Source organism: Acinonyx jubatus, chromosome E4 (assembly GCF_027475565.1).
Source record: "Acinonyx jubatus isolate Ajub_Pintada_27869175 chromosome E4, VMU_Ajub_asm_v1.0, whole genome shotgun sequence".
Classification (NCBI taxonomy): Eukaryota; Metazoa; Chordata; class Mammalia; order Carnivora; family Felidae; genus Acinonyx; species Acinonyx jubatus.
This window is the reverse complement of record NC_069395.1, coordinates 27,628,643-27,654,262: the sequence shown is the minus strand read 5'-3', so window position 1 is coordinate 27,654,262 and position 25,620 is coordinate 27,628,643. Positions and strand designations below refer to the sequence as shown.

The window sequence follows — 25,620 nt, the reverse complement described above, 5'->3', positions numbered from 1 at the left end:
AGGGCAAGTGCATGGGAATTCCTGGAGACCAGCCGCCCCCATCACCCCACCAAACCCACTTCCTGCTACCCAGACACCAGCCCAGAACTTCAGCCACAGAACAGCAAGGCTGGAAGGACCCTGGGAAGTTATCTAGTTCAACCCTCTCAGTGTACAGGTGAGGAAAGCAAGAAAGGGGCTTGCCCAAGGTCACACAAGGTCACACAAATTGGGAGGCAGAGCCTAGAATTAAACTCAGACTTCCTGTCTTTTTTTTTTTTTTTTTAACATTTATTTATTACTGAAAGACAGAGAGAGTCGGAGCACGAGCAGGGGAGGGGCAGAGGGAGAGGGAGACACAGAATCTGAAGCAGGCTCCAGGCTCTGAGCTGTCAGCACAGAGCCCGAAGCGGGGTTCGAACTCACAAACTGCGCGATCATGATCTGGGCTGAAGTTGGACGCTTAACCGAAGGAGCCACTCAGGCGCCCCTCAGGCCTCCTGTCTTAAACCAGGACTCTCCCTACAACACCCTAAGGCCCAGTGAGAAACTAACGTTTCATCTCCACTGCAGACCAAACCAGAATTCACCCAAGAAGGAGTTAGATGAGGCTTCCCTCTGGCGAAGGGTTGGGAGGTCGGTGGCACAATGGGGTGTTACAGGCTGTTGTAGTGGAGATCTCCCCAGCCAGAGAAGGGATCTTTCTAAACGTGATTCCTTCAGATCATCCTTGCCTGCAGTGGGTGCAGCCTAGAGCCGGGAGTCAGACAGCATGATCTTGGGGGGAGGGGGATCCTTGACATCCCCCTTTAACCCATGCGACTCTTAACGGTCACTGGGCATCTTTCCCCCAGGAAGGCTCAGCCCTGCAGGAGGGCTGTGCTAGTGCAGGAAAGCCGACATTCTCAACAGCCATACTGGAGATTCTGCAGGTGGGAACAGTTGATAGGTGAGCGGGCTGAGGGTCTCAAGGCCCTGGTGACTTTTTAGGGGGCGGGGGGGACCTACCGTTTCCCCAGAGGCTATGTCCCAGGAGGAATGCAGCTGGTGAGACCACACCCCACCCATTCCTTCCACTGGCCTCCCCAGCATGCTGGGGCATACAGGTGTCAGAACTGGGAGAGACCTTGGGTACCATAAGCTCCAAAACCCATTGAAGAGACTGAGGTTCAGAGGGGTAAGTGAGTGGTCCAAGGTCATAGGCCAGGTCAGAATGGAAGCTTCGTGACTTCCCGTGGAACGCTGGGTACACAGCTCCACACTGCCACCCCCTCCCCAGGAAGTGAGCCTCTCCGCAGAGAGGCCCGCATCAAAGGCATGAAATCCTAAGCGCCAAGGCTAGAGGCAGGCGCCCTGCGGACTTGTTCACCAAACACGCTGCCCCCGACCTCTTCCGCGTTCCCGACGGGGCACCAAGTGTCTCCCTCTTCGTGAGGTTCAGAGAGGTGCAACAACTCGTCCAAGGTCACACAGCAAACTGACTAGAGCATGCCCGCCTACTGCCCCGTTGCCCCTTCCCCAACCCCCACCCCGGTCTCTCCAAGCTCTGCGGTTTGCCAGAATTCTTGTGACCCTGCTTCCTCCAACGCACGGAGCCGCGGCGTTTGCTGGAGTATGAAAAAGTTTCGAGAAGAGGAAGGGGCGAAGATGCCGCCGCCCATCCCAGACCCGGTCCGCAGCGGCAGGGCAGGGGGCGCGGAAAAGAAGCCAGCTCCGCGCACCGCCAGTGTCCCCAGCGCGTCCCGCTCTGCGCCAGGGGGCTCCCGAGCTCCGAGCGCGGGGCGCTTCGGCTCAATCTCACTGTGGCGCGGGCGGGGGGGTCCCATGCGCGCCCCGCACCCACTTTTCACCCTACGCCCACCTCATCCACCCTCCCCCGCACCGCCTCCCGCGGTTGCCTGCTTGCCCAGGGTGCCCGCGCAGATGCACCGCGGCCTCTCGCGCCTTTTCCCCGCGCGCGTCCCGGGCTCCCCGGGAGGAGAAGCAGGGCAAGGGCGAGGGGTTCCCGGGATAATTCGGGACACCTCCCCCGGGACTAGCCGGGCGGTTCCGACGCAAGTGGATTTTCGGAGCCCACTCCCCCACCGCGGGCTCCGTCCGGCACTTAGTTTATCTGGCTGCGAGCGCCGAGCCCAGAAAGTCGGAGTGTCCCAGTTTGGCGACCCTGCGCCCGCCCGCGCCCCAGGCCCTCCCGGTGGCCGCCGATGGTCGGAGTGCGGCTCCGCTCGGGACCACGGGTTGCCCTCGCAGGGTGTCCCAGCCCGGGGCGCCTCTTACCGGGGACGTTCTTGCGCGGTTCGGCCAGAGCTCACCGAGAGAGCAGAGCGCGGGGACGGCCGGGGTCTCGAAGTCGAGGTCCCCTCTTCCCACTTCGCGGCCGGCCGGGCCGCTGCGGCTCTCCTCCCGCTCCCCGCTCGCCGGCTCGCCCGCGCTCTCTCTCTCTCTCTCTCTCTGCAGTAGTAACAGCCCGAACCCGCTTCCCCCGCCCGCCAATTGAGATGCTCCTCACATCCGCCTGCACACAGCGCGTGCCGGCCCCTCTGAGGGCGATCCCCGCAAACCGGGACGCAGGGCCCCCGCCCCGGCAATCCCCGCCCCGGGGAGGCCGCCTCCGCGCGCCCCGCGCCCCCCTTTCTCCCGTCCGGACGGCCGGTGGGCGGGGAGGGAGCGGCGACGGGGAAGGGGAGGTGTGTGCGAGGGAGAACGCGCGGCGTGCGGGAGAGGGGTTCAACCCGCCGCGCCCCTAGAGAAGTTTGCGGTGGGTGGGGCCGGCCTCGGGTCCCCGGAGGCCCGCGGGGCTCCAGGGGCAATGCGGAGGCGTCCCCTCCCACTCCGTGCCCTCCTGCGACACTCCCCACCCCACCCGCGCCACCCACGAGCTTTACGAGCCTCTGGGGAGCGGGGATTGGCTGGGGGAGGGGCGGCGGGGAGGGGGATCTCTGCGCTGTCGGGAACCGGCTAGCGGGTAGGAGGGAGCCGATTTGCTTCAGGGGATACGGATGAAGGTTTTCCCGAGTCGGGGACGAAAAGAAAAGGGAGGGAGAAGAGGAGTGATAGAGACAAAAGGCGGAGAGCGGAGGGGAAGGGGAGGTGAGGGGGGTTGGCCCGGGGAGCTCCGACAGCCTGCGGTCCCCAGCATCCGCGCGGGAGGGTGAAGTCGGGACTGGAGCCGGGGGCTCTCCCCCAGCCTCCCGGGGAGGGAGGAAGCGGGTCGAGGGGCCCCTGCAGAGAGAGGAGGAAGCGTGTGCTGCCCAGGACCTGGGCCTGGCTCCCAGGTAGACCCGGAGCCTCCCCGCTGGCCACAACTCCGCTTTCTCCCTCTTGCGTCAGGCTAGGAGGCCTCAACCCTCCGGGAGCACAGGGAGGACGGGGCCTTGCCCACACTCACCAGGCAGGAGGGGCAGGGAGGATTGGAGGCCCAGGTATGGCTCCCGTGCCTCAGTCTCACCCCGGTGCCTCACCCTCAATGCCCAGCCTTCACCCACTGAGACCTCAGCCCCCCAGCTCAGCCCTGTGCAATTCCTGCTGGTGTCAGGACGCCACCTGTCTCTGGATCTTCCCAGCCCCACCCCATCCCTGCCCTCATCCCCACAGCCTCCCCTTCACTCTCACCTTGCTCCTGTACTGCACACCCAGAGTCAAGAATCATCACGTTTGGGGTTTGACCCAGGAAGTGACTCCCCCCGCCCCACCCCAAATCCCTTATATGCATGTGTTGGGGAGGGCCCCACTCAGAGCTTTCCAGGGCTTCTTATCTCCACAGAGTCCGAGGAGCCCTGGGAAGTCCCAATACCTGCAGCGAATCCCCTCTCCCTGGCCCAGCCCCACGACATCCACATCGCCCCAGAGCCCGGCCACTGCAATACTGCGGCACCCGCTGCTTGGAGCCGGGCTGGAGCCGCTCTTTAGAGCAGCAGCTCGCTAGTCACGGACCCTGGGCTGCAGAAATAGCTGATTCGGGGATTTCCAGGCTGCAGGCTGAGTGGGGGAGTGTGCACCACCCATTCCCATCCGCCTGGCTGGGGCCGCACATCGGTGTTGGGAAGTGTGTGTGTGTGTGTGTGTGTGTGTGTGTGTGTGTGTGTGTGTTTACGTGTGGGCTAAAGGACAAGACAGATGCCTGAGACTCTCTAGTCGGCTCTGCTGACCCCTCACCACCCTTCAGATGAAAAAGGGGACCAAGCATCAAAGCCTCAAGGTCAGATGCTCCTCTGACTTCCCCCCCACACCGCCACACCCCCGTACCACAGGGCTGCCGTGGGGGGCCTGGCACTCGGCGGCTTCTCTTGTTTCTCCCTGGGGGAAGAAATGCTTCTCTTTGGAGATCCACCAAAAGCTTTTTTTTTTTTTTTTTTTTTTTTTTTTACCAGGAGGAGGGAGAAGAGGGCTGAAAGTTCAGAGGGCTGATTTTACCTGATCCTTTTAAACAATGCCAGCAGGTAGCAAGGCAAGGAAAGGAGGACTCACTCCACTGAGGCACAGGAACCCCCCCAAAGGGTGAGTGACCCACCCAAGTACTTGTGTCAGTTTGGTACAGAGTTAGGGCATGGAGCTGGGTCTTGTGACCTCAGATGCTGACCCTTCTCTAATCTACAGGAGGTGGGTGCAGAGCTAAGCCGTGCCCTCCGCCCCAGGGGCTCCTTACAGTTACCCCTCTTACCAGCTGCTTCTTGTAGACATCTCTAGATGTGGCCCCCGCCCACCCTCCAGCTCTGCCTGGCACTGCCTCCTCCCTCACCCTCTGGGCTCCAACTGATCTCCTTCCAGGTCCTGAGAGGGCTATGCTCTTCCCTGCCACAGAGCCTTTGCACATGTTGTCCTCTTGGTGGAGGACCCTGGCCTCTCTGCCCCACGTCGCAACGCCAACTCCTCTTTGTTCTTCCAGTCTCAGTCCCCTGACACCTCTCCGTGTACCCTGTACTTCTCGTCTGCCTGTAAGGCACTTGTCACCCTTGCCATTTCCCGGTGGAAACTTTCTCCCCACTAGACTACAAGCTCCAGAACGGAAAGGACTTCCTACCCATCCGGCCCACTGGCACAGAGTGGGCACCCAATACATCCTAGTGGCTCTGAGGTTCGGTGTTTTCAAATCCTGGCACTGCACCTTGTGTGCTGTGCGACCTTGGGCAAATTACATAACCTCTCTGAGCCTCAGCTTTCTCATCTGCAACATGGGGATTCTAATTATAAAACAGGATTATCATAAGGATTAAAGGGATAATGAATGCACAGAGATTAACACAGTGCCATCCCTGGCATATCTGTGTGAAAGAAATAAATGTAAAGAAATACAGAAGAAACGGGGGTTGAAGGAATAAAGGAATGGCCAATGGTCATATTCCTCTCCTCTCAGCCTCCTCCCTGGGGTGTGAAGTCAGTCTCCTCTCCTTGCCCCCCCCCCCCATGCTTTCAGGACAAAGCAGACGGCTGATGCAGTTCAGTGGCTTCTTCCCTCGCCACCCAGGCTCTGCCTTTTGGGCCATCATGGATTCTCTGCTCTGATCCTGGGTGTCAGCACAACCCAACCCTGCTTGGAGCGGAGTGGCATGGCAGAGCCCAGGGCAGGGGGCAGGGGGCAGGGGGCAGCAGGGTAGCCTCCTTCATGATCTCCCAGAAAAATCACCTCCACATAAGTCCCCGGAATAAAACAATCCCCTCACCTCCCTTCCAATGAGAGAGCAGCACTTGCGCCCCTCCTACGCAGAAATTCTGGAGCTGCCCTGGAGCTCCGGGCTCCAGTCCAGCCCTGCAGGATCAGGCTCCTGTGGCCCATATGTTTCCCGGGCCGGTGGATGGAGGGCCATGTTAGGAAGAGGTGCTCCGAGGAGGATCTTGCAGTCTCCCCGGGCTGGCTTCCTGTCGTTCAGATGTCCTCCTTTCTAGCTAGTGCCCGAGAAGGCTGACAGTGCTGTCCCTCCAGCCCTGTTCCATGAGCAGCCCCACAGCTGGTACCCTGGGGAAGCAGCCTGTACCCTGGCTGAAGGCAGCCTTGCTGGAAACCCCCACCCCACAGCCCAAGTCTCTGACTGAGACAGAGAAAGGGGGCGCTGGAATAAGCCAACCTAGCTCTTCACCTTGACCAAGTTCCCTCCCCGCTTCGGACCTGTCCGGACAGAATAATGACTCTCAGTTCTTCCCTTCCAGAAATGCAATTGGATTCTTGTAAAGAGCTTCTACATCCTGCAGCCACCACCACGACCACCGCTAGTGCTAACGGAGCCCCGCTCCTCCTCTTCCCCCCTCCTCGCCCCTACCCTCCTCCCTCCCTTCCTCTTCCTCAGCCGCAGGGAGCAAACAGAGCAGCAGCCCCCAGCGTTCGTTGGGAGCCTTAAGACTTGGAATCATTGGATCTTCACAGCAGTCGGAGGTGACAGGGTGGAAACTACGTGGGTTTAAAATCATAGGCTCTAGCTGTATGACCTTGGGCAAGCCACTCAACCCCTCTGCGCCTCATCTGTAAAACAGGAACAAAAATGGTATTCACCTCACTGTGAATATTACATGAGTCAATACGTGGGAAAAACTTAGAATAACGTTTGGGACATAGTAAGTGCTCAGTAAACGTTAGCTATTATTTTTTCATATTATCTCTATTTTGCAGATGAGAAAACTGATAAAAAAATATCTGCTGTTTATTTAGTGCCTACTATGTGCGAGACAGTTTCTATGTGTCGTGGGGGGCAAGAAGTGCAGGGTGGGCGAAGCTGAGGACCGCGTGCATACGCTAAACCTAAGGAGTGTGCTGATAAGGCTCTTCCGGAGTATTTATTTGCATCCATTGGTTTCCATGGGGTTACGGAGCGGTACCCCAGGGAGACTCGAATTGTGCCCAAAATGGGCTCCAGGCATATGGAGACATATCTGGTAGTCTTTCAATAGAGGTTTCTGATAAATAAATTATCAAAAGGAAGGAATACAGCTGACAAAATGAGCCAGACCCCACAAAGGGCTTGAGGGTCAGAGGGCATGACTCTCCAGACTGAACAGAGTGGCTGGCCCTTGACCTTGCCTGACTCAGTGGTCTGGAAAGGAAAAGAGCTGTGCGTCAACTGAAGGAGGTCTCGAGAGCTGGCTTGCTAAATCTGACACTCCAGGCTCAGGCCACCCCGCCCCTCGAATGAGCATTTGGCCATGGGGGTGGGGAGTGGCCCCCATTCTCTGAAAGAGCCTGCAGAGCTGGGAAAGGTGGGAAGCCTGGGCTGGTGGGCACGTCAGCAGGAGGAGCAGAGAGAGGCTGCACAGAGCAGTGTGGGGCTGTGGTGGTGTGGGACACCGAGGCACTGACACCAGCGGCCAGCGGCAGTCCGGACCCACGTGACGACCCACGTGCCAGTCGACTCTAGGAGGTTCCCAGAACACATGCTGGCCGAGGCAGATTCAGAGCACTAGATCTCCAGTAGGAACAGGTAGGTGCGTGGAGCTGGTGCAGTACAGGTACTGAGATGCTAATGCTGGCAATGACCACGAAGACAGGTAACACGTGGCGGGCTCACGATAGGCCAGGCACCGTTTTAAGGGTTTGATACAAACTTAACACGACCACGTTAGGAAAGGGGATCCTTCTTATTCCCAGTGTACAGACAGGAAGATTGAGGTAGACAGAGGTAAAATAACTTGTTTGAGGTGACAACTAGGAAGTGGAAGAAGGAGGATTTGAACTCTGATATTCTGCCTCTGAGGTCACGCTCTAAACCCCTCTGCCATATGCCAATCAATATCGAGTGCCCTCACTCCTAAGCAAAAGCTGGACAAGGTTGTGAACACTGGGTCCTACAGAAGATTTACAATTTACTGTTTTTGTTGTTGTTGTTGTTTGTTTTTTTAGAGAGAGAGAGACAGGGAAAGCCCAGAGGCGAGGGGCTGAGGGGCAGAGAGAGAGAGAATCTTAAGCAGGCTCCACACTCAGCACGGAGCCAGATGCAGGGCTCGATCCCACGACCCTGGGATCATCACCTGAGCCGAAGCTAAGAGTCAGACGCTCAACAGACTGAGCCACCCAGGAGCCCAGCTTTACAACAACCTTATGAAATCAGTGTTTGTCCCCATTTCACAGCCGAGTAAAGTGAGGCTCAAAAAACGCAAATGATTTGCCCAAGTTCACACAGCTGGGAAGTGCCGGGGCCAGGATCCAAGGGCTGGCCCGTGGGGGCTCTAATGCTCATCCGTTTCCTGGTTTGTGATGTGACTTGCCCAAGACTATACAGCCAACTCCAGTCTCTTACTGTCACAAGAGAACACACCATCGCCATATCCCCCATTTTCCTGGACATGAAGAGTGAGTCCAAGTTCTCTCTAGTCTCAAGCCAGACGTGTAGGCCATCTAAGAACAGACGTTTGGCAGAGGGCCCTGTAGAAGAAAAGGGTCTTGGGTCGGAGGATCCTCCCAGAGAATTCAAGAAGCCAACATAAGCAACTCCCATAACTGTGGGTGTGTAAACTGTAGAGTGAGGAACGCTGTTTACCTGGGCAAGCCTCGCGTTTCCAGGTAAGCCTGCCCACCTACGAGCAGGGATTTTAGCCGGCCTAAGACGACCACCAGAAGGGGCCTTGTGTTTGCACAAGGTGGCATTTCTGCCGCCATCTACTGGTCAGAGCAAATATAGAGAGAGGGCACATCATGTGTGTCTATTCCTTCTAGTGTGGCATGGGTCTAGTGGATCTTTGGGGACAAAAAGGGAACCCAGTAGGGATCTTTCTAAGCATTTATTGAGTGTGTACTCAATAAATGAGTACCCAAGCATTTATTGAGGGCCACCACTCTGCTAGGCCCTAGGATATAAACTGCTCTAGGGCACAACTCGTGCCCGTAGGTCTGTTGGGGGAGACGGGCCCATAAGCACAGAATGATGGAGCAAGGGATACATGGTCCAGAGCCAGTGCATAGAGAACCCTGGAACCACTGGCCGGAGCCTTGCTGGCAGTGACAATGGATGTAAAGATCACCCAAAGAAGACAACTTCCAAATGATTCTCGAAGCACGCTTCTGATTTGATCCTGAGGAAAAAGGGGTCACATCAAGGGACTATCAAGTGCTAAAAAGTGTGGAGTCAGGAACGCACTGGGCACGTTGGCCGGAGACCCTGGACAAAGCGGGGCAGTGGCCAGGAGTGGTGCTGGAGGGGGCCGCAGGCTGGGCTAGAGGGGCCTGGCTTTAACCCTCACGGGCAAGGACACCGTGCGAGGCTTTGACACTATCAACAGGCAGTGAGCTCAGGAGCCGTGCCGGACAGAGAAGGGGTGGGCTACTTACTGCCACTGGTAAGTGAAAGATGATCCTGGACAAGGCGGGCACGGGGGCGGGGCGGGGGGGGGATGAAGAGGAAGGGGTGAAGACTCATGCTGGCCACTGGGAGTGCAGGGTGGGGGAAAGGGATCCAGGGTGACTCTGGTCTCTGGCTTGTGTCTCACCACCTTCCAAGATGGCAAAGTCATTCATTAAGAGAGGTAGTCCCCCAACGGGGGTGGCAAGGGGGGGAAGATGTGAGCTGTGAGTTCACTTGGGGGCATGTTCGGTGCGGAACCTGTGCCAGATTCAGGCAGAGATGCGGGCCTGGAGCTCAGGGAGGAAGCTTACACAGGAGATACACCTTCGGAAGTTGTTGATTCATAAATCATAGAGAAAAAACTTGCTCTGAAGATGCTAATAACCCGGTAAGTGACAGCGACTCGATTTGATCCTCGACTGTTAGACTCTATTGCTGGTTAGTTCTCCTTCCACCTCAGCACGTTCCTATCTATCAATAGTTATTACTTTTCAGGACTAGGTTTCTATTCTACCCATTTTACAGAATTGGAAAGTTGAGGTGCACTTTTAACGAAGCCGCACAAGTTGATGATAGGGTCCGAAGTGGTGCCCATCACAGCCATTCAATTGCAACTATCTCTGGGAGAGCTGCTCCCTCAGCAGAGCGGGTGGCAGTTGATGTCAGTGGAAGGGACACCACCGGAGACAGAACACCCCTCGCCCCTTTGCGTTGAGGGAGTGACATCTCAGACGGAAGGATGGTTTGGAAGTCTGGCTTGCCGGGGAGCAGCAGACATGTGCCAAGGGCTGTGGTAATGGCAAAGGAGGGATTCCTGGTCCACGCATCTCTGGGCGACAGGGAGTGTTTGGGGTTCAGCCTCCAGCTTCACTGTTCTCCCAGGATCCACCACACAGATCCCCCCCTAATTTTCATCTCTCACTCTCCTCCAGTGGCTGCCACTGCCCTTCTTTGGGAGACCCACCCCAGATCAAGTGCGATGTATCAATCTGTCTTCCCTGCTCTCTGCATCCTTGACAATGATAGATTAGCACACGGTGACACGAGTCAGTTCCCCCTCCACCCCCCCAACCGCGAGGGGATGGCTGGAGCCCGGGGCCAAAGCAGGAGGCTACCTGCTGCAGTGCGGGGGCTTCTCAGCCTCTCTGTCCATCAGTCACCTGAGGAGCTTAAAAGAAAGATGGCCAGCCCCCCCCCCCCCACTGCCCAGAGATTCAGATTCAATTAGCCTGCCCCCCCCCCCCCCAGCATCAGTCATTCTCTGTGCAGCCAAGGGGGGAGAACGGACTGCTTCAGAACCATAGTGTGTCTGCTGTGGCTTCAAAGTCAGACCTGGAATCTCGGCTCTGCCTTAATATTAAGGGTGCGACTTGGAAGAATTACATAAACTCTATGAGTTCCAGTTTCTTTTTTATTTTTAAGTTTATTTATTTTGAGAGAGAGCACGCACATGCAGGCACAAGTGGGAGAGGGGCAGAGAGAGAGCATCCCAAGCAGGCTCCACACTGTGTGCTGAGCCCAACACGGAGCTTGATCTCACGACGGTAAGATCATGCTCTGAGCCAAAATCAAGAGTCAGAAGCTTGACCGACTGAGCCACCCAGGTGCCCCTCCAGTTTCTTTTGCTGAAGGAACATTCATAGCCACCTCATCTAAGATGACACATATAAACACCATGCCTAGAGCTTGGGCTGCCCTTGGACGCCCATCACTCTGCTACCAACTTCCAACTCCCTTAGAGTTTGGGATTTCCTCCTAACCTAGCCTTGCGAGAAGTCCCCCAGCTCAGCAAACCATGGAAAATCTGTTCCTCCCCATGGCAGTTTTCTCTGACTCCGCATCTCGATGCCATTCCCTTGATTGAAAACCCAGAGCATCACCCTTTGCCAGTGCACCCAGCTCAAAGGCTGCTCTCTGGCCATCATGGCCCTTCCTAAACTGGCCCCATCTGACCGTTCCAACTCTCCTGCCTCTGCCCCCAACGCTGAGCCCCCTGAGCCTTCCAGCCATCCACGTCCTTCCTGTGCCTACCCCCCTGAATCTATTCACATAGTTACCTGGAGCACCTCTCATTGTCCCTCAGAGCCCCCCAGGTGCCATCTCTGCCGTTGGGGCTCCAGTCCTCCCTGACTGGTTCTCACAGGCACAGTTCAGCACTCCATTAGGCACTCTCTGTGCTGTTCTCTGGTCGCATCTCTGGGTGGCCACACGTCCTTCTTTAGACTGTAAGCTCGGTGAGGTGGGGGGCTTGTCCTTGCACGGTTCTGGGCACAAGCCTAATCAGTCGGGGCTGTGGACCTCACACGGAGGTCGGAAAAAGACTAGAACCTTGGCACTCAAGACTGTCCCCAGAGATGGGGAGCAGGGAGTGGGGCTATCTTCAAGCCTACTTCAAACAAACTCTAGCCTCAGTTTCCAGATGGGGAAACAGAGACTGGGTACTAGAGTCCCAGATGGAGGCGGGGGCCCCTGCTGCTCTGGGTGAGCCATGTCCTGTGACCCTGTCACCTCACCTCCTGGACCACCAGTTATTATTTGCACATCCCCTCCTGAGGAGGAGGTCCTGGTCTAGGAGGCTGGGAACCAGGGTTCTGGGTCTGTCCCTGTGTGACCTTGGCTAAGTTATTCTCTCTCTGGGGTGACATCTCAAAGCCCTGCAAATCCTATGTCTTTATCAGAAGGGTCTGTGTGGTAATGATGCAGTCTTTGGGTGGCCACAGGGCTTGTGGTACCCGGCCAGCCTACTTTCAGCCAGCTCTCGCCCCCAGGGTCCCTCTCTCCCTCCCATCCCAGGCCCCAAACTGGGAAAATTAATTGAGTGTTCAAGTCTCTTCCCTTGCCCAGCCACAGCCAAGCTTACCGGGGAAATTAGGGTGACATTGGTGCAAATAATTGAGTGTCTTTCCCAAAACGGTCTTCAGGCCCTGTTGCTTTAGCTGCTGCTTAAATGGATGAGCTAATTAACTTAAGTAATTGTTCCTGAGGACTAATATTTTCACGGTCACATGACCTAGAAGGCACATTTTCCCAGGAAGGCCACTCAGCTGTCCGCGCTCCCCCTTGGACGAGGTTTTCCCGGATCCTGTGATAGCTGCCTCCCACCCTGCATGCTCTGCCCTCAACCCAAGCCTGTGTCTTTAAGGGACCAGAACTCCTTCCTCCGGCCTCTGTCCACATGCAAAACCTGACTCTCGACTCACCCTCACCAACCCATTCATCCATTCAACAACTCTGTGTGAGTTGCCTGCTTCGTGCGTCACATGCTGTTCTTGGCACCGAGGAGTCAACGATGGGCAAGACTGTGCCTCACGGGGTGTCCGTCTACTTAGGGATATGACACTAATCATATGACCACAAACATACACTTAGGCACGCACACGTCAGATCTACGCTACAATCAGTACTGTGAAGGAGTGTGGGATGGTTCCATACAACTCGAATAGACCATCTTCTTGGGGAGATCAAGGACGGCTTCCTGGAGGAAGCCGCCCTTGAACTGAAGCTTGAAGGCCGTGCAGAAGCTAACCAGGCAGAGAGGGGGAAAGCGCATTCCAGGCAGAGTGAAGTTTCTGCGCAATCCAGGTAAGAGACTGGCTGGACCAGAGTGCTGGAGATGGGAGAGAAGTAGAAGGTTTCAAGAGAGAAGAAAGTGACTGGGTTGGTATTGGGTTGGATATAAAGGGAGGAGAGGCAAGCATCAACAGGAACTCCTACGCTCTGTGCTGCTGGCTGGCAGGGGATGTCACTCACTGGGACAGAAAACCCTCGAGCCACACCAGGTGTGGGCAGTGGGAATAAGCATGGGCCGGGTGTTAAGATACCTTTGAGGCCTCCAAATGGAGATGCTGAGCCAGTGGGTCGCAGGGGAAGGGGCTGGGGGCGGGGATCCACATTTGCACGTCACCTACCTAGAGGTGGGGCTTGAAGACGCAGGGTGTGCTCACGTCAGAGGAGGACAGAAAAGTCCCGGGCACAGCTTGAGGAAGCCAGGTGTGGTTCACCCCAGACAGCGGCCCTACGAGACGTGAGTGCACGCCCCGCTTTCACAACATCGCCTTGTTCTCTTTTGCTACCTCAGAGTCACTGCAGTTTCCGGTTTCCTTTATCTACTGTTGAACCGACAGCGGCTCATGTGCCCGAGACTCTCTGGGTGACCAGGGAGCACTGCGCTACTTCGCGAGGGAGCACCACTAATCTGCCATGCACTGTGCTGAGTCTACGTGTTTTCACTCACTTGGCCTTTGTGAGACAGATATTCCTATCCTCGCTTTTCAGAATAGGATGCTGGGGCTCAGAGATGAGCAGTGTTCCCAGGCACGCGCCTGTGTGGTGTGTTCTCACTCCCACGTGCTGTCTCTCCAGAAGAGACAGGTATGTGCCAGAGGGTCTGAGAGACCCTAGGGGTGCAAGGGGCCAGAACATTCGGTCTCTAATTTCCTCCCGCTGGCCCAGGGCTGCGCGATGATGCAGGGAGAGAGGGCACAGGGGCTTCCATGGGCAGGAAGTGCTGGGCCAAACCGGGGACAGGTTTGGATAAGTGATCCCTGGTCAGAGCAGCGGCGGACCGAGGGCAGGAAATCAGAACCAGAAAGTGTGCCTTGTGCACAGAGAAGAGGCTGTGACTGTAAGAGGTGGTGGCAGGGCGAGCAAAGTGGGCCTGCGCACAGGAGAGGAGGGAGCAGGTTTGTCTGGGGTTGTTCAGAGGCAGCCAAACCTGAGCGCCAAGGGGCTCCCACCACGTTCTGCCCACCCCACCCAATACACACCCTGGGGCCTTCACCACGGGTTGGAGATGGGGTAGGACCCTGTCCTACTGGGGCTGTAGAGGGCCTGGGAGGGGGCCCTCCTGGGAGGAGGCTGGGCAGCCCTCCCTGCCGCACCCCTACGAGGCAGAGGAGCAGGTGTTCCCAGCAACTGGCCTGCAGCTCCTGATCTGCTGCAACAAGGGATTGTGAGGCACTGGTGGGAGAGGCAGGCGGTGGAACACACGTGCGTGCACACAGGCGCACACAAACATGCGTGCAGGTGCACAGGCACACGCACACACATGCAGGCGCACGCGCACGCACACACGCATGTAGGTACATGTACACACACACATGCATGCAGGTACACACACGCGCGTGCATGTGCATGTAGGTAAGGAACACCCAGGCACACAGGTACGCAGACACACACACACCAATCGGAAGAGTCAGCCGGGGAGATCGGCCCCATCAGGAATAATCCAGAGGCTGAACTGATCATAGCTGTGTGACTCCAAGGCAAATCGAATCCTCTCTGGGCTCCCTATCCTCAGCTCTCAAGGGCTTCTTCTGCTCCCCTGTCTCCTTGATTTTTGCTGCTTTTTATTCTAGACCCAGAGCAGCAGTGGTGCCATTCTCTATCTGGGCATCTGGCCCCTCCCTCCTGCTCCAGGGCCCTGAGAGCCTGAGACACAAAGCCAAGGGTGGGAGGGTACAAAGACCAAGGGACCTGGCCTGGGTTTGAGTCCTGACTGCCGCTTTCACAGTGGACAACCTTGAGGACGTGTCTTGAACCTTCCTGAGGCTCATGTGTCATCTATAAAAGCAGCAGATAACACTTCTTGTAGCAAGGATGTTGTGAAGCTTTGATGGCTATAGAGCACGTTGAATGTTACACACACCGCAGGCAGAGGGCCCGACACAGCCATACATGTGACTTCCCTTTGCCCCCCGGCTCAGCTGTCCCAGCCCCAGCTCCAGGCAGGAGCCCCCTGACCTGCATCCCCGATAACCCAGCTTCTGCTTGCACGTTGTAGCAGGGGCTGCCTCATCTTGAACCATAATCTGTCTCCCTATAATCTGAATCTCTTCCACTGCTGGCGAGAGTGAGCCATCCAGAAGGGGTGATGGCTCTCCTGTTCTCTGAGAACAGCTGCTGTGGCCCCCACGGCGTCTTTGTCTACCTACTGTGCTCCCTCCCTTCTCCTTCGGTGTTTGCCACTGTCTCCACCATCCTGGCCAAATTCTTCCAGACACGACCTGGTCTGTCTATGCTTCTTGGAATGGGATATCCAAAGAAGTCCAACACACCCCAAACATGAGGCAGTTAAGTCCAAACTCCAGGGGTCAGACTTTGGCAGAGTCCTAGGTAAAAGGTACGGTTACATTTCTTTCCCGTGCATGTACTTCTGATGGCCATGTATCATTTGCTCCCGATCAAGTCAAGAGGCAGATGTTTACATAATTTATAATCCTATCTGGAGATGTTCTGAAGTGTGACCCAGACCTGATTGAGATTTCCGGTCAGCGGCACAGCCTGGCACAGAGCTGGTCCAAACACACCCACGCAGGAGGCACGCTCACCACGGTCTTAGGGCAACCTCCCAGAGCAGTGCCAAAGGCGGCCTTCGGAAGAGATGATCAGGGCCCAGGGAGGGCCTCTTCGCCCACCCATAGGTCTGTCTCCTCCCAGGCAGACCTGAAGCCCATTTCCCTGGGAGAGGGGGGCCAGGCCCCTGGACAGAACTGCTCCTTGTTTTTAGAAGGGAAGACGGGGGTGGGAGGTTACCACATGGCCCTGGGGAGAAGTCGGGTGGGAGGGTAGCAGTCAGGCAACTCTGTGAGCTGGAAAAGGTTGGTGGTTCCCTGTATTTTTCCCTCTCCTCCCTCACACAGGAATGCTGTGAGCTGGCTTTGGGGGCACGGCTCCTGGGGCGATGAATGGAAGATGCCTCCCCCTGGACGGCCTCTCACTTGCCCTGATGTCAGCCTCCCTGTCCAGAAACCGACAGCCTTGTCCTCCACAAGCCCTGTGAGACGGGCTGGAGCCAGTAGTGGGGAGGGGGCTTCTGGAGGGTGAAGGCAAAGGGCTCCAGGGGGGCCGCCCTCCTGGAAGAGGCTCAGGGTTAGGGGGGATGGCACTGCCCCTGCCCCCGGCACGAGTGTCAGTGCTGTCCTCCCGGGCTGCGTCGAACGGCTAATCTAGGACCTCACTAACCTATCAGCAGAAAGTCACCAGACCCCCTCCGGCGCGTCCTGTCACTTGTCTCACTCCATATGTTCTGTCCCTTCCGGCACCACCTCTGGGCCTCTGCCCTAGAACCAGCTCTGCCCTCAGTTCACCGAGTGACCTTGGGCAAGTCGCTTCACGTCTCTGGGTCTTGGGCTCCTTGCTAATACAATAAAAAGACTACATGAGATGGTCTCTTAGGTCCCTCTCAGCTCTGATGGTCCCATGAGTCTGCAAGCTGGGAGACGGGAAGTGGATGGACAGCAAAGGCTATGTGGCCCCCTTTTTTGGAGAGAACAAGGAGAGAATGGAAGGACGGCTCACACCGGGCGGCGTCAGGAATGGGCACATGCAGTTTTCGGCTAAACATACCCTGAGCGATGGAGATAAGCAGGGCACTGTGACAAAGCCCGACCACCCAGTCCCCCTGCTCTCTCCCCTCCCCTGCTCTGCCACCCCACCTTTGCCTGTCCCTCGGATCCTGCCCGGGCCGGTCAGGGGCTGGGTGGCAGGAGAGCCGGTGGCCCACCTCCCCTGCCCCTCCCTGGCCGTCAGGGCTGCGACAGCAGCTGCCAGAGGGGGCGAGGAGGCCCTGGGCCGGGTGCAGGCTGGGTGACGACGTGTGGCGGATGTGTGCCTCAAGCAGCCGCCCAGCAGCCTGCACCAACCTCAGAGGCTCTGCAATGCAGTGGTAGAATTTTTTTTTTGTTGTTAGTTTTTTTCCTAAAAGTCCTCATTTCCCAGGGAAATGTGCAGCCAAATGCTTCCAGAAAGGGGCGGCCAGGTTGCCCGGGGATGTGTCAGCCCTTCCGATTCAGTGTAGTGGCCTCCACCTCTGGCCCCTGCCAGTGTGCAGCCAGCCCCCTGCCCTCTGCTCCTGGCGGGACCAGGGGGCCCGAATGGAAGCAGCATGAAGTGGCTGAGCTTCCTTTCCCAAGGCCTGGGACACAGACCGATGGAACCTGAACGTTTGTTGAATCAGACCACTTCTCAGTTTCCCGATCTCCCTGGGCTCTGGCTTGAGGCTCTGTCTCACACACAGAGATGTCTTCAGATTCAGAGACTCTCCCTCCTTCTCTCTCTGTCTCTGTCTCTGTCTCTCTCTCTCTCCCCGAATGAGCATTTTGGGCGTGGGGGGAACAATGCCCCCCTTTGGTGTATCAAATCCCAAATCTGCTACAGGGTTCCCAAGAAGGCCAAGAACTTGAACCACCTGTCCTGCCTCCCCTGCCCCACTGCACAGCATACTAATTTTGCACACGCTCTACTTCTGGGTTCTTCTGTCTTCTGTTCTTGGGTTTCATTTTAAGGGAACTTTTCAATCCAGCTCTGCTTCCCCGATCGAAAAGGTGGTGAGTTCAATCAGCTATGAAAATAAAGCCGGACGAGGAGCCTCATGGAACACGGGCAGACCTACCCTTGCCAGCTCGGCTCCTCCCCTTCCCTTGGTTTCCCCAGAACTCCAAAGGCCACAGGGAGACCCGGGGGGTGGAGGGGGTGAGCTCTCTGCTGACCAAAAGCAGCAGCAGGAGATGGCTCCGACGAAGAAATGTGGTCCGCGGCATTTGCTAGGTGGGTGGCATTTCAGCCTTCAAAAGGACTTCAACAGCCCTCTCTCTGCAGGGGCAGGTACAGCAGTGGGCTGGCTCTCCCGTGCCCTGAGCTCTCTCCCCACAACCTGGAGGGGCTACGAGGGCCACGTCTGCCCTTCTCGGTGATGTTGGGGCTCTTTCGGGCACAGATGGTTCTAGCTCAGGGGCAGCCAGGACATAGCCGAGCCAATCTGGGCACAGCCCAGGGAGAGAAGCTGCCAGTCTGCCATCTGCCGAGCAGGTGACAGCCAGCGACATGCAAGTCGGGGGTGAGGGGCAGGGAGCTCAGGGCTAGTAGGGTCAGAGCCGCGGCCTGCAGGAACTCGCCTTGCTGCCTTCAGAAGCCACGGGCCCCACGCAGGAAGCGCCTCCGGGCCCCAAGTGCCATGTAGGTCTTTAAATGAAAATAAACCAACCCTCCACCTGAGGGATAGGCCCCCTCTGCGCTGTGTATTTCCAGCAAAGCACAGGCTGGAGGTGAAAGTGACGACTCTTCTCACTCAGATCAGGACGGTGGGCGGGGCTCAGCTCCAAGGATGGGAAGGGGGACCGGGATGAGCCACCGGGAAACATCCCACCTGGGAAGCAATGGGAATCCCACATAATGTTTAGAAGCCAGGCTTTGGTCCCAACTCTGCTACCCTCCAGCTGTGTGCCCCAGGGCGAGTTCGTTCACTCTGCAGAGTCTCAGTTGCCTCATCTGTAACAGCCACACCTCATGGGGCTGTTGGGAAGTTACATGACATAATACACACACGCCTCTGTGAGTGAAGGCTACTGTTTGTTTTCCTACTACTACCCACAGGGTGGTAGGTGAGAAGGGCAGGGAATCTCCACCCCAGCAACCCTAACCAAATGGCTCCCAGATTTTAATGTGCATTCAAAATCTCCTGGAAGCTTCCATAAAGTACAGATTCCCAGGCCCAACCCCCAAATTCTGGGTCCGCAGGTTTAGTTTGGGCATCCTGCGTGATTATGACGCGGGTGGTCCGCGGGCCACATTTTGAGAAGCACTGCCACAAAGGACAGGAGAGCCCGTCCCAAGGGCCCTGGCTCAAGGACAGTGTGGATACGGAGTGTGGATGTGCTCGCTCCCGGTGTATTAACCCTGGCCCCTGCTCCTCCCCCCCAGCCCCTGCCCTCCTCTCCTCTGGGTGCAAGGACGCTCCGGTGCTTTGTCCCTGCCACAGTCTCACGCTTTTGCATCCAAACTCCTCAGGTCAGTCCTCCATTCAGCAAATCCTTACTGAGTGCCTGCTCGATTCCAGACACTTCTAGGTGCTAGAGGTAGGGCAACGAGTGAAAAACAAAAGTCCTTGTAATTTGTGTATTGATTGACTCAGTCACTCGGTCTTTCATTCATTCATTCAGTGAATAGTACTTAGAGCCTACTCTCTGCCAGGCACTGCACAGGTGCTAAGGCTGACATTTGCAGAGTCCTCCTTGTCAGAAAAAGGCCAAGGAAGAGATGCCCTTAGGGACCGAGTGCCCTTGGGGCCCCTCAGCTCCAAACCCCAACGCAGAGGGCAGTGTCAGGCTGGCTCCCACAGAGGCACCCAGGGGAGACCCCCTCCCCCCCAGCTCCGCCAACTGCAGAGTGGGATCGTCAGGCAGGAGAGGCAATCTGGAAGAGACGGATGGCTTGGTCTTCTCCCCAGCTCACTCATCGTCACTGCTGGATACAAAGTACTTTTTTCCTGATCCAGCCCCGTCCTTTTACATAATCCTATGCCTCATAATTACGTGTGAGGATGGGCCAATTCCCCCAAACGCGGTGTCAGGCCATCGATAACGCTCCCTTGCCATTGCGCCGCGCCACTCTGTGGCCCTCAAGCCACCTGGCAGGGGGAGCTCAGCCCCTGGCCTCGATTTTTCATGGGAGTCCTGCATCCATCACCGGGCTGCCAGCTCCGGTCTCTGCTCCAAGGGGGCAGGTGTTCAGAGAGAACATTCTGCAGGCGCTGGCCCATTCCCACCACCCCTGCCAGAGTGCTTATAAAGCACTAAGGGCCTTCGGAATCCATTGCACCCAATCCCCTCATTTTGCAGATGGGGTAACTGAGGCTTGGGGCTGGTCACAGAGGGAGCGTATTTACTTCACTCATTCATTTACCCATCCATTAACTCGTCAAACACCTTGAGAGTCTGTTAGGGACTAAGGCTGTGCTAGTCACTGCACATACAAGGATGACGAAGATCTGGTGCCTGACCTCAAGAGGCTCACGATCCAATTAGGAAACACATGTCACCATAGTCCAATATAGTAAGCACACTGATCTGTGTGGTGGGAATAGAAAGGAGCTGAGGGGGCTTCTGTGCAGACTTTTAGAGGGAAAACAGGAATCGCCCAAGCACATGGCATCCCAAGCAGAGGGTGCATCATAAGCAAAGACCAGGAAGCGGCAAGAGGCTTGTCGTATGCAAGGCCGGCGGTATGACTGAGGCCAGGCCCAGGTCTTCAGATTCCAGTGTCTTCCCCTCCCTCTGCAGCCTTGTGGCTTGCTAGGGAATCACACTTCCTGATCCCTTGTGTGCAGTGGGGCCTGCCTGGGGCAAAGTTAACCTTCTAATTAGCAGTGATGTTCAGGGTGACCTCAAGAAGGGAGCATGCCAATTACTAATACTCATTGGGGCCAATGACCCCTCCACAGGTGGAGCGAGCAAGGATACGAGCAGTGCCCCATGCTACCCTTGCACCTGCATGGGGACAGGAGAGCTAGGCTGTTCCACACCATTAATCAACAGTGGGTGGGGGTAGGGGCACCTGGGTGGCTCAGTCAGTGAAGCATCCGACTTCAGCCCAGGTCATGATCTCACGGTTCGTGGGTTCGAGCCCCGCGTCGGGCTCTGTGCTGATGGCTCAGAACCTGGAGCCTGCTTCGGATTCTGTGTCTCCCTCTCCCTCCACTCCTCCCCCTCTAGTGCTCTGTCTCTATCTCTCTCAGAAATAAATAAACATTAAAAAAAAAAAAATAGGGGGAGCCTGCTTCGGATTCTGTGTCTCCCTCTCTCTCCACTCTTCCCCCTCTAGTGCTCTGTCTCTATCTCTCTCAGAAATAAATAAACATCAAAAAAAAAAATAGTGGGTTGGAGACCCTGAATATGCCATCTTCTCTGAGCTGAGTGCACATGCCCCCAACTGCTCTGGGCACATGTGCCAGGCTCATTGGGAGACACTGTGTGTGGTGACTACAAATACAGGTTTCTGCATTACACAAAGTTTGGTGCAATTGTTAGTTCAGCCATTTAACTATCTGAGTAGCCTTGGGCAAGCCAGACAACCTCTCCGAGCCTCAGGATCATCTGCAAAAGAGGATTAGTAGCATCCATCCTGTACGGTTGCCAAAAAGTAAACACAGTGTATACACAATGGTTAGCGTAAGTGCCTGGCACATAGTCTGTAAATCGTAAGTAGCAACAGTGGAGATAATGACAGGGGTTGGAAGGCGACGGGAGGAGGAGAGGAATGATAGCAGGATGCAACCCTGAGTCCTTGGACACACCTCCATGGCCCAGAGTTAACTGGACGCACCGGCCCAAATTCCTTAACCTCTCTCGGCTTCATTTGTTGTTGCTTTCAGTTTTCCCTGTGATGGAAATAATAATATTTCACAGGATTATTATGGAAATTAAATCATACTATGCATGGGAGGTGCCTCCATGTTGCAACAGTGTAGTAGATATTTCTTCCTGCCTTCTGCAGAACTAGGCTCCTGCTCCACCCCTCTTGGCATCAGTAAGGGCACCCTTCCCTGGATTAGCCTGAGATTATGGAAATGTGGGGCAAGGGATGGGGCCAAGGTATCAAAAATAGACCCAAACATATATGGTCAGTTAACTGATGACAAAGGAGGTAGGAACACACCAAGGGACAATGGGGACCATTACCCTCAGCAGGAGGAAGACCTCTGGGCTCACGTGTTTCCTCAACAGTCACTCTAGCATGGACTGTGGGTTCCCACACTAGCAGCTCAGCCTTGTTCCCAAGCCCTGGCCTCCCCTGTCCAGCTGTTTGTTAGACACGCCGTCTGCATCCCATCCACAGTACTTGCTGAGCAAACTCCTCCAAGCAGGCTCTTCCTTCTGAATTCGTTGTGCCTGCTCATGGACGACTGTGTCTCTGTCTACTCTGCCTCAAACTCTTCAGGACATCTATCTATCATCCATCTATCACCTATCTATCTATCTACCTATCTATCATCTATTAATTTATTTATTTTAGACAGACAGAGAGAGAGAGAGAGGGCGAGTGTGAGTGGGGGAGAGGGGCAGAGGGAGAAAGAGAGAGAATCCCAAGTAGGCTCTACACTCAGCATGGAGCTCAATGTGGGTCTGGATCCCACGACGCTGGGATCATGACCTGAGCTGAAATCAAGAGTCAGACACTCAACCGGGGCACCTGGGCGCCTCAGTTGGTCAAGCATCCCACTTCGGCTCACGTCATGATCTTACAGTTCGTGAGTTCGAGCCCTGCGTCAGGCTCTGTGCTGACCGCTCGGACCCTGGAGCCTGCTTCCGATTCCGTGTCTCCCTCTCTCTGTCCCTCCCCTACTCACACCTCTGTCTCTCTCTCTTTCTCTCAAAAGCAAATAAACATTAAAAAAAAAAAAAAGAGTCAGACCTTTAAAAAAAAAAGAGAGAGAGAGAGACACTCAACCCACTGAGCCATCCAGGCGCCCCCGGGACCTCTTTTTTTAAAAGACTTCTTATTTATGGACATTTTCAAACTTACGCAGAAGTAGAAAGAAGAGTATAATATGCCTCATGTGCTTGTCACTCAACCTCAACATTTATGAACATTTTGCAATCTTGTTTTAGCTAGTATCCCCCACATTTTCTTTCTTTTTTTTTTTCCTGGAGCATTTTAAAGCGAATCCAGACATCATGTTATTTGTCCCATAAATACTTCAGCATGGCTCTCTAAAAACTTTTAAAAAATATAATCTGGGGCGCCTGGGTGGCGCAGTCGGTTAAGCGTCCGACTTCAGCCAGGTCACGATCTCGTGGTCCGGGAGTTTGAGCCCCGCGTCAGGCTCTGGGCTGATGGCTCGGAGCCTGGAGCCTGCTTCCGATTCTGTGTCTCCCTCTCTCTCTGCCCCTCCCCCGTTCATGCTCTGTCTCTCTCTGTCCCAAAAATAAATAAACGTTGAAAAAAGAAATATAATCTTCATGACCACCATGTCACCATCATACGTAGCACAGTAAGATTCTTTAATAGCAAATAACATCCAATCCGTATTCAAACTTTCCTGATTGCCTCAAAAATTTCTTTTCCCTCCTCTGTTTTCCACCAGAAGTTTTATGGTTTCACATCTTACGTTCAAGTCTTTAATCCACTTTGAGTTGATTTTTGCATATGGTATAAGAGAGTGGTCCAGTTTCTTTGTCTTGCGTGTGACTCCCCAGTTTCCCCAGCACCATTTATTGAAGAGGCCATCCTTTCCCTATTGTATATTCTTGCCTCCTTCGTCAGAAACTATGGACCGTATACGTGCAGGCTTATTTCTGGGCTCTCTATTCTGTTCCACTGATCTGTGTGTCTGCTTTGATGCCGGTACCATACCGTTTTGATTACTCTAGCTTTGTAGTATAGTTTTGCCTTTTTCAAAAACTGTTTGAGTCTACACCTTGCATTTGGTTATTATATCCAATAAGTTATTCTATGATCGAGCCCTCTCCCTTTTTTGCTGTCATTGATTTGTTGCACAAACCAGGTCACTTGTCCTGTGCTATGTCCTGCTTCCAGGACTGGCTGATTTCTTCCTCCTGGTATGGTTCAGCTTTCCTCTGCTTTCCCATTACAGTTCACACCTCCATGTTCTTAATTTACCCATTTACTTGCAGGTTTCCCCCAACTAGACTGGGAGCTCCTGAGGGTCAGGACTGGCTTTTGATTTTCTTCCTATCCCCAGAGCCTAACACTATGCCTGTCACGTAATAAACATTCAATCAATATTCACAGAACAGATGCAACTCCGCCATCAATGACATTGGACTCACAACGCTGTAGGATAGTGACAGGGTTTTGGCAGCAATCTCACGTCGGGCACTGGGGAAGCTGTCAGCGCACAGCAGTAGCAGCAGGTAGTGGGTGTGAAAATTCCCTTGGGCACCTCTCTTCTCCCAACACGTTCTCCAGTACTCCAGCTACCCACCCCATCGCCCCTCAAGCCTTCCTCCGGTGAATTAGACACTCCCCAGCCTGGCTAAGGAAGCCCTGCTTTGGCCACAGGGCAAGGGGGATGCAGGGCAGGATGCATCCAGGAGCCCAGGACTCAGTCCCGTGCCTGAGCAACATGTTTGCCAGCAGCCCTGGGCATCTGGATGCCCTGTATATTGGGCTCTTAGCAAAATGGATTCACCTTTCTCTACTCTGCACTCATTTTCTGATGGTCTTGAAATCCAAGAAGTTCCTCCCCTGAATGCAAGTCAGCCAAATTACAAAACTCCATGATTCCATGAGAGTGCCCTCTGGAGCTATTCCATGAGGCAGAATTTGGGAGGAATCAGCTACCCTGCCCTGTGCTCTTCTGTCCCTACCTTCAAGTAATTGTCTCCTCCTCGCGTTCACAGATGGAGAGGCAGGCTTACACAGGGCCTGAACCTGGGCCTTCCAGAAAGAGAGGAGATGACTGCTAAGGGGGTGTTGGGAAGACCTTTCCATGTGAAATGAGGAAAGCAATTCCCATTCCTTCTTCCTAACATAAGCCCAAGAGGTCCTTATGAAGTCTAAGCTCAAGCACTTCAGCCTGGTTCAGCCTTAGCCAGGAGGAAAGCAACTCACTTACACCCAACTTGGGTGTCCTGAATGCACCACTAGCAACAAAGCCCAGTTCCTCCATTGCCCTTATTTTCATGTTTTCTAATCAACTTTACTGAAGTATAATTACATATAGACAATAAAATATACTAATTTTAAGGATATAGTTTGAAGAGTTTTGTTAACTTCACCACCATCCTAATGTAGATGCAGAACATCCCCATCACCCCAAAATTTGCCTCTTTGTGCTCAATCCCCCATCATCCCCAGCCCCAGGTAACCCCTGATTTGTTTTTCTCACTATAGATTATTTCATCTGTTTGAAAAGTTCATATAAATGGAATCATACCGTATACAACCTTCTGCCTGGCTTCTTTTGCTCAGCATAATTATTTTGAGATTCACCCATGTTGTTGCAGGTAACAGCAATTCATTCCTTGTTGTTGTTGTTGTTGCTGAATATAGTATGCCATTGTATGGAGTGCCTATTTAAATTTAAATTTAAAATAATTTAAAGGTTATTTGTATCTTCCGTTCCTATCCTTCCCCCCATCTCCTGTTCTAAGAAACTCTGCTGCCTTCTAGAGGATAATGAATTTGTCTCTGGGATGAACATGGTAAAGTAAAAAGGGAAATTGAAAAAAAAAAAAAAAGAGAGAGAGAGAGAGAGTAAAGAAGGAGAATCTTTGCTGCCACCTCTTACATACAGCATGGAGTCAAAAGGTTATGTCTGGATTGGGGAGAGACTGAACGAAGTAACTTCTTACACTGCTTTTTAGCTCATTCCATTTCTGTGACATTCATCAAAAAAGAAATGAGCACCAGGGCACTGGCTGGCTCTGTCAGTGGAGCACGCAACTCTTGATCTCGGGGTCATAAGTTTGAGCCCCATCCATGCTGGGAGTAGAAATTACTTTAAAAAAATATATACAAGCACCTACTATGTCCTCAACCTTGGGCTGAGGACACATGACAAGTTCAAGGCACTTGTCAGGAAGGCAGGCAGATAAACACGTGATTTGTGTTTCTCCACTGGACTCAAACCACAGGG

General features: G+C 54.7%; 1 protein-coding gene across 3 annotated transcripts in view; it reads right to left on the bottom strand.

Moving 5' to 3' along the window:
* The window catches only part of SYT2 (synaptotagmin 2), a 104,861-nt gene that overhangs the window by 40,735 nt on the left and 38,506 nt on the right, over nt 1–25,620 (bottom strand). Inside the window, exon 1 of one of the 3 annotated variants that reach the window (XM_027074720.2) lies at nt 2,292–2,546. The exons of 1 other annotated variant lie outside the window; for it this stretch is intronic. The gene's annotated coding sequence lies outside the window, so the exon portion shown is untranslated. Of the gene's footprint in view, nt 1–2,256; nt 2,547–25,620 lie in introns of those variants that run through there. One more of the 3 variants, XM_027074719.2, reaches the window with a different exon arrangement.